At 38.3% G+C, this 9,639-nt stretch overlaps 1 long non-coding RNA gene across 1 annotated transcript in view; it reads right to left on the reverse strand.

Annotated features, from left to right (window-relative positions):
- LOC106012838 overlaps positions 1-9,639 on the reverse strand; it is a gene marked incomplete in the record, with an annotated part of 62,424 nt that overhangs the window by 25,327 nt on the left and 27,458 nt on the right. Inside the window, 1 exon segment of the long non-coding RNA XR_001185170.2 lies at positions 3,849-4,242. This is a non-coding gene — a long non-coding RNA (uncharacterized LOC106012838).

Here is a 9,639-nt window from a genome sequence, read left to right on the forward strand (position 1 = left end):
TCTCTCTCCTCTCTCTCTCTCCTCTCTCCTCTCTCTCTCTCCCTCTCTCTCTCCTCTCTCTCTCTCTCTTCCTCTCTCTCTCTCTTCTCTCTCTCAACGTCTAGACGGTCCTGTAAGGAAGTCAACAAGCTAACTCGGAAATGTGGGACTAGGGGTGGTGTCGCTGTCTCAGAATTGTCGATGTGTAAGCTAAGTTCGTGTAAACCACGATTTTTTTGGTAGTAACTCTTTGTATGCACCCAAATATATATTTATATATTATATTATATATACGTATATATGTATAATATACATATATTTATATTAATTATATATACATATACATATAATATATATTATAGCTTTCTGTGCAAATTTATAGAAAATATGATCCTCGGGAGACTCATGTGGTTTCTGGAGAATACGGGCTCACTGAGCGGTCTGCAGTGCGGATTCAGGAAAACTCGATCCACTCTGGATCACCTGGTCCGCCTGGAGACCTTTGTACGCGAGACGTTCGCTGAAAGAGGCCACATGATCGCCATCTTTTTCGACCTAGTAAAAGCCTTCGACACAAACTCGAAGTACGGCATTCTCAGAGACCTGCACGCACTCAGCATACGCGGTCACCTCCCTGCCTTCATTGGCAATTTCCTGAAGAACCGTTCTTTCCAGGTTCGTGTCGGATCCTCCCTTTCAGATCCCCACCAACAGGAGGAAGGTGTCCCCCAGGGGAGTATCCTTTCTCCTCTCCTATTTGAAACCAAAAGAGATTCCATAGTAAAAAACCTTCCAAAATAGCATAGACAACTCGTTTTACGTTCACGACTTCTTGATATGCTGCCGTTCCAAAAATCCTCAACTAGGATCTATGGAAAGTAGCTGCAAACGCAGCTGCACAAACTTGAAAAGTGGGAAAACAATAACGGTTTCAAGTATTCTCCGTCAAAGATGGTTGCAGTACACTTCTGCCGATCAGGCAGACGTGTACTGCAGCCGGATTTGACACTATACGGGGAAAGGATTCCCGTCCAGGATCAGGTTCGTTTCCTCGGCGTTATATTCGACAAAAAACTCACATTCACCAGACTAACCCTTTACTATCCACGAAATGAATTCCTTCACGAAAAACAGAATCTATTGCAAAAATTGAGTCGGACAGACACAAGAGTGAAACGCTGACAGTAGCAGTTACGACATAGAAATCGCCCCGTTCGGATGGAAAATTGGAAACCAAACTGCCGTATGTCATTGTTACGATATAGACGACACCGAGATTTGAAACCAAAGTATCGTAACTAGACTTACTACAGTGTGGATTCAATTTTTTTGCCAAACTCAAGATACGACAAAAAAAAACCTCTGTGTCATAGCTGCCTTAATATTAAAGCTAAAGCTATAGGTACATCGTTTTAACACAAGGTGGGCGCCATTTTGTTTTTTAACATATTATTTTTCTTCAAAAAAGTCGTATCTTGAGTTAAGATTTTTTTTGGAATCGTACCCTCGATATATGATTATTATTATATATATATATATATATATATATATATATATATATATATATATATAAATAAAATGACATGCAAGACAAAAGATAAATGGTATATATTTGCTTGTCTGCTCGTTGGAGTAAAATGAAGCACATTGACACAGTGGGGCTTGGAAAAGAAAAAAATACAAATAGACAGAAACAACACAGGGACAGAAAAGAAGGAGGGACTACTCTCTCCAGAAAAGAATTGCTTACTGAGTTTAGAACACTTGAACAGACTGGACGGGGATTTAAATTATTTCCTATTGCATTGTGAAAACAAAACAGCTACAAAAACAATAACAACAACAACAACAACAACAACAACAACAACAACAACAAGAAAAACAACTCGTACTGAGTAGGCATGAATGAGGCCAGTTGTCCTTTCAAACAAGTGTATGGTAAGCCATGCTGACCATAACGGTTATCAAAATATAAACACAAAAACCCTTGCCTTTTGAGACAAAACTTTGCAATTTTAGAGTAGCAATTTGTTTGCAAAAGTCATGATTTATTTTCAAATAGCAACAACAACAGCAACAAGAAATATAGTACAGCAAATCATGCTGGTTAAAACAAGAGCTGTGTTTCCTTTTTTAATGTCGGTTCGGTTGAGAGATGTGTTAGGTAAGCCATACTGAACATAACGGTAATTTTTTTTTTTATGTATAGAAACCATTGCTATTTCAGAAATGCGTAAGGTCATGCAAGCCATAATGTTTATAAAGAGATTTTCTCCTTTGCTTTAAAGGCAAACCCACTGGACAGATATGTAAATGTGTAACACCACAAGTATAAAAAAGATAAAAAAGCATTATAAACAACCCATCACATCCCTTTTCCACACAAATTGTAAGATCACGCAGCGGCAAATATGTACCTCCAAAAACAAAGAAAGAAAGATCTAGCATAAGGCTGTTGTCAGAATGAGCATAGATGTGTGCTGCTCTTAGAGTATGTATCTGTTTATAACTACAAAGGTCTAGTATTTAAATTCCTGCATGTGGTTGAATGATGCATTTGATGTAAATGTACATTTTGTCAGCTTTACTTCTCCTTTCATGTTGAATTTTAATGAGAGTTATATATATATGATTTAATTTTTTTAAATGTATGCCTGCTTGTGTTTTTACGGTCCTGTACAGCCAAGGAAATTTCCCTCTGGGATAATAAAGTACTATCTTATCTTATCTTATCTTATCTTATCTTATATGTATGCCAAGCCACGCTGATCATAAGTTGGTCAAAAACAACAACAACAACAACAACAAAAACAAAACAACCCCAGAAGCAAATGTCGCTAGAGAGACGTACACTGCAAACTATGCTAATCATATAAAAAGCCATATTAGTTTTTAAAAGTAAAGAAACATAAAATCATTATATGGCGGTTCTTCTAACACATATGTATGGCAAGTAATGCTAATAAAAAACAACAACATATCTTTCACCGTAAAGAATAGAAACCAAACGCCGTTATGATGCTGACCAAAAAAGACATTTTAAGAAGAATAAGAAAGAAAAGTAAAAAAATCATTTATTTTTCTTGAGATAGGTGTAGCAAGCCATGCGGATCAAAATATTATGCATATTTGGATCCGTAATAAGTGTAAGTCTGATGCAGAGCTGGTAAAACGGAGGCATGGGAAGCCTGGCAGAACACAATTTGCATAAATTTCTTCGTTTACCTATGATGCAGGTCTTGTTTTTGTTTTGTTTTTTTAAGTTGGGGGAGACATGGCAAGCCAAACAGATAAACATATTATGCAACATTTTATTTCGTATACCTATGATGCATATCTTTTCTTTTTTTTTAAAGAAGAAAATGAAAAAATATGCAATATGCTTGGTATACCTATGATGTAGGTCTTGTAAAAAGGAGTCCCAGTTGGAAAGAAAGGTATGGCAAGCCAGGCAGATCAAAATATGCAAAATTTAGCTCCGCATACCTATGATGCAGATTTTGTTAAAGGAATCCCAGTAAGACAGAAAGGTAGATCTATGGCAAGCCATGCAGATCAAAACATGCAATATTTAGCTTGATATACTTATGATGCAGATTTTGTAAAAGGAATCCCAGTGGGAGATAAAGGTATGGCAAGCCATGCAGATCAAAATGTGCAATATTTAGCTTGGTATACATATGATGCAGATTTTGCTAAAGGAATCCCAGTTGGAAAGAAAGGTAGATCTATGGCAAGCTATGCAGATCAAAATGTGCAATATTTAGCTTGATATACCTATGATGCAGGTCTTGTAAAAGGAGTCCCAGTGGGAGAGAAATGTATGGCAAGCCATGCAGACAAAATGTGCAATATTTAGCTTGGTATACCTATGATGCAGGTCTTGTAAAAGGAGTCCCAGTGGGAGAGAACGAGAGAAATCTGCGTGGGCCTGAGCACAGTGCAGGTCTTTGTTTCTCGCAGGTCGGTACAGGATACGGAACTCACCAGCATCTCTGTCGCCATAGCAACCAAGAAACACAACACACGCCGGCGCACACAGGCTCACACACTCGTGGGCCAAATAGAAGTAGGTCTATGTCAATGGCGTGCACACACGAGTCATAGCAATCTGTTGGGTTTTATTGTTTGGTGGTTTTTTTTGGTTCTTATTTGGGTGTAAGTTTTGCAGCTAAAGCGTGCACACAATACAAGCGTCTAGTTTGAATGAGGAGAAATCCGAGTTAGATGCTGTTTGGTGTGACATTCTGTACACAGGTCAAGCTGTGGGGGAAAACACAAGGGTCTAACTAACACAGACGGCTGGCTCAAGCTGTGTTCCGTTCTAACTAACACCAACACATCATCTGAAGGTTAAGTTCCAAAAAGAGGGTGGTTTACAAAAACAACAAAATAAAACAAAACAAAACAAAACAGCAAATAAAATCAACAAGCAACCCCAAATGTTATATACAAAACAAAAAACAATAAACAATTTAAATAACATTGAGGGAAACTTTTCAAAACTAGTCTAATTATGCAACAAACTAACTGACGATTCAATATAAAACAAATCAAGCAATAAATCAGTACAGAAAACTAGAACAACAATGACATGAAATAAGGTACAGAATTGATCAACAACAAAAATGATCTATCGCAAATATTAAATCAGCACTGGTGAACAAATATGAGTGGATGAAAAACAGCACAGAGACGAGACTATTTATTATGCACTACAATAAATATCTTAATGATTTGGGGCTGGGTGTGAATAGAATGGGCAGGAGGCTGCTGGGTGTGAATAGAATGGGCAGGAGGCTACTGGGGAGCGCGTATTTAAGAAAGAAATGGTTTTTTTTTCTTTTTTTCCTTTTTTTTCTTGTTTTTTTGTGGGGCGGGGGGTGTATCTATTTAAATACCGCACTATTCTACTGCATACCATACAAAGTCACAATGAGTTCATAATATTATGTTATGTCTTGAGTGTTTCATTTTCAAAAAATAAATTTTCTAATTATTTTTTAAAAAATTATTTTTTAAAAATATTTTAAAATGTTTTTTAAATTTTATTAATCTATTTATTTTTTTAAAATATTTTTTTTGGGGGGGTGTTGAGGGGGGGGGGGGGGGTAAGTGTTTTACGGCGCTCACAAAACTACATAAGGTCACAATATGAGCGCGCGCCATTGGCCCAGCTTACTGATAACGCACAGCGGACACACGAGATATTCCAGTCAACAGCTGATCAAAGGAAATATTGCTGCTGCATCATATTTCAAGCCATCACACATATATTTCATCAGGAACACCAGTTTGCATACTTCATAATACCCACTGTCGCGAACCTTCTGATTAAAACCTGTCAATTCTTTGCCATATCGACAGACCGAAGGGTTAGAACCCAAATGGCCGCTGGATCGGAAAATTAGTAGTAAAGTAGTCGCCAACCTTCTCGAGTTTCAGATTTAGAAAAGAGAACACAACAATCGGTATAAATAACGAAGTTATGCTTATTTTTAAAGTATCCGAAAATAACAGCGAGTCTTTATGCATATGGTCAGAATGCATGTTATCAATGAGCTAAATATTGTTATTTAATTAATTTTTTTTAAAAACAAGCGGAACTTCACAACGAGTCGGACGTCCATCTCCAAGAGTAGACAACCAAGTGAGTGGGCCGGAGCCTTGGAATCTCCCAAAAACAACCCAAATTTGAGGGAAATGAATTATTTCGATATGTTTAAGTATACTATCCGAATAAATAAAGAATTAATAGTAATTAGATAGTTTAGATACATTTTAGTATATCTGGAAGAAGAAAGATTTAATGACAAATACATCGTTTATCAATGTTTAAGTAGATCTATGATATCTGAATAAATAAAGAATCAATAAGAAGTAAATGGTTTTACTATTATTATTTTTATAATTTAAACGTTTCAGCATATCCCATTGTCCCCCTATTGAGATAATTTAGAGGGCGGCTGCCTCGATCCTGCCTACAATTCAAGCGAAGTCCAAGCTGAGAGGGATACAGACATCCCTGCAGAAGAACTGAGACTCGATTTGAAAAAGATAATGAATAAAAAAACTCACAAAAACACAAATAAAACAAAACAACAACACAACAACAGCAACAACAATAACAACAATCAATCAATAACACAACAACAACAACAACAACAACAACAACAACAACAACAACAACAACAACAACCACAACAACAACAACAACAACAACAACAACAACAACAACAACAACAGCAACAGCACAAACAACACAAACCTCCGTGCACAGAAAATAACTTCAAGATTTCTGTACGCGAAGGCAAAGCATGTAACCACCACACAACAACAACAAAAAAACAATCAGAATATTCTTCACTTCCACATATCAGAAAAAAACATTAAAAACCTAAAGCAAAAGAACACACACAAGAACGGCGCCCTCGAAAGTACACCTACTGGATCACCGAAAACACAATTTTTCCGTTGCACAGAAACAAACTCTCCACCTTCCGCACCCATAATTTGACACAATCATCGCCACTCCACACAGAGTAGAGTCCTAGCTACCACACCGACTCATAACATAACATTTTCACCGTCATTTCATCCCCTACTCTGATAGATAGCGCGACTGCCCTTCGTGTTTTTAATTGAAACTGTCCGAAACACACAGGGAGACTGTCATTTGTGCATTTAATTGAAACTTGTGCGAAACAGGATCCCTTGTTCATTCGAGCGTAGCATTCAGAATACAGATAACACAGAATGGCGCTGTTTAGCTCATGGCATAATTTACACGCGCTGAATGCATTATCTCTCTCACGATGCATACATTACAGTCCTTAGAAATTAATTGTGTTTGATAATATGAAAAAGATGGCCTGTTTATCGACACATCGCAGCAAGACAATATGGAAAGGGGATTATGGCTCGGTTTTTTTTTCCCTCTCCTTTTTAAAAAATGATTAATTTTTGAATTACTTAATGAGAAACCCATCAGCCGCCTACAGCAGGATCTGAATATTGAGTTTATTGAGTCAATGCGGGCAGAAAATATTTCATCACTGCGCTAGCAAAACGGCACAACTTTTTTCTCTTTTTTGTTTTTTTTGTTTTTTTTTTTGTTTTTTGTGTGTGTGCTGCTTTTGAGATAAATAGCGGGAAAAAGCCAACTGTTTGACTAAACAATCCATCATGTAATGATGGTAAAACTTGCCATGCAGGTTTCTTATGTATGTGACAACCAGCACATTTTTGTTTTGATTTTACCAGGAGATCGATATCGTACCATCAAACAACAATAACAACAATAACAGTATAAAAAAAAGGCAAGTTGAATTTTGCACAACTCTGAATTCTGTCATGTTGTGAGCGCAGGGACGGTTTACAATCAAACACTTGAACACGTCACCAGCCAGGTGGTACGGAAGATCAGGACAGACAGACAGACAGACAGACAGACAGACAGACAGACAGACAGACAGACAGACCGACAGACAGACAGACAAAGTTTTAAAATATACCCAATCATATTTCATGATAATATAGGTTTACCGTCCCTTGCAGGACTGTAAAGTCAGCAACGAGGCAAAAAGCTCCGAATATTAACGTCCATCTCCGACACACCATAGCCAAATTGGAGGGGGAAAAAAACAAACCCGCATCAAGTGCTTTTTTTCCAAGGTGACAACATCCGATCAAGATGAGATTCGAACCCGCGAACCCTCAAACCAACCAGTTGACCACCGACGCAACATACAGGCGGAAAGAATCGACGAAAAATACAGAAGCAGAAAAGTATAAGCCTTACCCTGTATGTACCCACCCGGTTGTCCTTCCTTGCATGGTCATTACCACAGAACTACAACTTTTGTTTTTGTAAGTGTTTTACGGCGCTCGCAACTGCATAAGGTCATATGAGCGCGCGGGACACACTAAACTTTTTCAGTTGGTGGGAAATTTTGAATTTTGCCCGGGTGGCGGCCGAAGCCTACTCTAATCGATTTTAGACCACCAAGGGATCTTTAACGTGCACAGCTTGCACACGGGACCTCCGAGATTTTTCGCCCTTGTCCGAGAAGGCTAGGTGTAGATCTTTCCTACCAGAAGATCAGGGGTGTGGCTGAAAGACAGCAGTAAGAAGAAGCCAATGAGTAGCAGTAGAAAGGCTGCAGAAAGAATCAGGAGCCCAGAGGAGGGGGCAAAGGAGGTGAAGGGGTGAGGGGCAGAAAGAGGAGACGAAAGCAGACGACAGAACATTGCTAGAGAGTAGGAAAGGAGGTGAAAGGAGACAAATTATGAGAAGAACATTTTTTGGTCGCAACCCGGATTCGAACCCGGGACCTTTGAATGAGAGGCGAACACCTTAACCTCTAGGCCACGAGAGCCCCCAGAACTACTACGTTCTATTTACTCAGTACTTAGTTTTGAGAAAGCAGACGTCAAAGATTATGCGTTTTGCAACATATCAAGCGTTTTTCGAATGCGATTCTTTGAATATCTTGTTAACGATTTCGAATAACCTTACGATTCAAAAATTAAGTTTTAGTAAGAGTTTTACAGCACTTGCAACACAATAAGGTCAGATAAGTTCCGAAAGATTTGAGGTGTGAGACAAGACAGTAACAAACACAAAAAAGAAGGAGGAGATATCAGGACAATAGATGGTAGATAGGAAAGAAGGAGCAAACCCCACCAGAGCACCTGCCAACCACCCACTTACAATTTTGATAAAGCAGAAAGAACATTTATCGGTTTCCGACCTCATGGTCTTGTTAACTCAAAAAAAGCCCAAAAATGTCAGAAAAAAACTTAGTAATTCTGAGGTGGCATAGTACCCATATCTTTGTGCAGGCTGGGGTGTTAACTAGAGTGAGAGTCATTTGTGTGCCAAGTCATGAAATCACTGTCTGTGACATAACTGTTTGTTTCATCAAGACTGTTTGTTTGTTTGTTTGTTTGTTTGTTTGTTTGTTTGTGTGTTTGTTTGTTGGAGTAAATAGCAGAACCAAGGAGTGAAGAAAGAGCACATAATTATTATCTCCCAACAACAACAAAAACAGCAACAACAACAACAACAACAACAAGAACATCAATAACAACAACAACAACAACAAAACATCAACAACATCAACAACAAAAACAGCAACAACAACAACAACAAAAACATCAATAACAACAACAACAAAAACATCAATAACAACAACAACAAAAACAGCAACAACAACAAAAACAGCACCAACACCACCACAACCAACAACAACAATACCCAAAATAGCCATCATCATCATCATCACCACCAACAACAACAAACTTGATTCACTTAAACGGACAAGCGCCTTTCAACAAACGTACCCGCACACATACTTTATGCTTAGTCGCGCACAGATATGTAAAAAATTATTTTACACAGATACGCGCAAGTACGCAATTATAATTATATAAAACACAAGACATTAAAAACACAGGTACAATTACACATTCATTCCCGCATGAACCGAAGCGCGCGCGCTGTGCGCACGTACACACACATACACACGCACACACATACACACACACGCACACACACATACACACACACATACACACGCACACACATACACACACACGCACACACACATACACACACACATACACACGCACACACATACACACACACGCACACACACA

This window comes from Aplysia californica, unplaced genomic scaffold (assembly GCF_000002075.1).
Source record: "Aplysia californica isolate F4 #8 unplaced genomic scaffold, AplCal3.0 scaffold00527, whole genome shotgun sequence".
Lineage (NCBI taxonomy): Eukaryota > Metazoa > Mollusca > Gastropoda > Aplysiida > Aplysiidae > Aplysia > Aplysia californica.